This window comes from Astatotilapia calliptera, chromosome 3 (genome assembly GCF_900246225.1).
Source record: "Astatotilapia calliptera chromosome 3, fAstCal1.2, whole genome shotgun sequence".
Classification (NCBI taxonomy): domain Eukaryota; kingdom Metazoa; phylum Chordata; class Actinopteri; order Cichliformes; family Cichlidae; genus Astatotilapia; species Astatotilapia calliptera.
The window spans coordinates 37,968,511-37,970,569 of NC_039304.1; the positions used below are offsets into that span (position 1 = coordinate 37,968,511).

Genomic DNA, 2,059 nt, shown 5'->3' on the forward strand with positions numbered 1-2,059 from the left:
TGTTCATAACATCAGCATCATGTTTTTGTTTATTTGTTTTGTTGGGTTGAAAATAATTAAATAAATGTGTGATCATGCCTATGGATCACCATGGCACATATCTCCAGCCACATGACTTATTTATGCAGATGACAAAGTGAGTGTGAATGTGTCTGACATCACAGTGTTTTTGTGCGCTGTGTAAAAGTAATTGCCTTTGATTGTGAGTGAGAGCGGTGATTCTGCAGGTCACCAGCTATTGTAACGAAAAAAAAAAAAAAAGAGTGAAAAAGAGACAAAAATTACATTGTAGACGAAGAAAAATAATCATGGGAAAAAGGTTTCGTGTTGATCAGCCGAAAAACAACTACAATGTCATTTTATGCTTTTAAGAAAGGATTGTTCACACAAACACACACAGAGAGAGAGAGATGTGTGTGTTGATTAAGCAGCGATGATAATAATGAAATGTCTTAGTTTGTCACTTTCAGGTGAAAAGCAGACCTGAATCAATTTTCCACATGCAGCGGTCGGAAGAAAGTTATAGTTTAACATCATTGGAAACATGCAGGCCAAGTTTCTGGCTGACTTATTTACAGTGCCATGTGTTTCTCAACCTCACAAGCGAGCTCACTCCTCCCTGAAGATAAGGAATGCAGCTCCAAAGCAATAACATGATAAAGAGACAGCAGCAAGTCCTGAGCATAAAAAGTCCCAGCAAAGCAGCAGCAATGTGGACAAACAGCAGCAGCAGAAGAAAGCAAACCCATCTTCCTGTCTGATTGGATGAATTCCACAGAGGGGCGAGCAAGATGGCGGTGGCAGCATGTTGAACTGCTCAGAAAGGACTGAGTGACTCGGGCAAGCCAGCAAGCTAGCATGCTGGCTAGCGACATGAAAGAAATGGACCCTTCATGATGCGTTCAACGTGCCAGTGCTGTGGTGGGAAAGGCTCCATCATAAACACGCCCTGCGCCCTGTGCAGAGGTTTCAGGCCAAGAAGAAGAAGACGATGACTTCCAAGCCCAAGAAAGTCGGCCTCAGCGTGGGCGAGCTGATTGTGAAAGCCGTGGCCGCTTCCAAGGAGCGCAACGGCCTGTCTGTGGCCGCTCTCAAGAAGGCTCTGGCTGCCGGAGGCTACGATGTGGACAAGAACAAGGCCCGTGTCAAGACCGCCATCAAGAGCCTGGTGGCGAAGGGCACTCTGGTGCAGACCAAGGGCATCAGGGCCTCCGGATCCTTTAAGATGAACAAGGTTACTGAGAGCAAAGCCAAGAAGCCCGCCGCGGCCAAAGCCAAGAAACCGGCAGCAGCTGCTAAGAAGTCGCCCAAGAAGGCAGCGGCAGCACTTCAGACACTAGCACAAAGTCAACCGCATCAGAGGAGGGACAGGACAAAGCTGAAGGAGAAACTGCCTGCTATTGGACTATTGAAGTGGCAGAGGACAATAGTGAGAGTGGTGAGAACACAAATTTTGTTATTAAATGTGGGAAATCAAAATTTGGGTTAGCAAACCTGGGGAAAAAGAAAACTGACTGCTTAAGTTGGAAAATTGTGAAGGAGTCTGAAACATATACAAACATATACAAAATCACACAGAACATGCCTTAACCCTACTAATACAAACACAAAATAACTCATGAAGATTAGACATTTTAAGCGTGAGTCTGTTTATCATCTTGTCCAAGTCACCTCGTGTGATGCAAAGACCAGTGGAACTCATAGCACAGAACATGCTCTGTTGGAGATGCAGCTCCACAGACATGCTTGTTATCTTTCATCAGTGTTAAAATAGTGTCAATTTAGCAGACACTTGTTATCAAATACTGAATTTATCCAATAAAAAAAATTGACTCTCTAGGTTACAGGACAACAGTTTAACTTTTGTGGGAAAAAAGATCCTGGTTTGACCAACCAGTGATCAGACAATAAATTTAGTTGTTAATATAGCTTCCTGCTTGATTGATGCAGCACAAGTAATTTACTGTATGAGGGAAATTGTCTTTTGTGATACTATTTTGAACATGCATTTCTGTCGTCCTGTCAACTTAGCGGGTTAATAGCTGATATGCAAATTAGT

At 43.4% G+C, this 2,059-nt stretch overlaps 1 pseudogene; it reads left to right on the forward strand.

Annotated features, from left to right (window-relative positions):
* The first annotated feature begins 878 nt into the window (after positions 1 to 878).
* Positions 879 to 1,489, forward strand: LOC113019451 (histone H1-like; annotated as a pseudogene).
* The last annotated feature ends 570 nt before the right edge of the window (positions 1,490 to 2,059 follow it).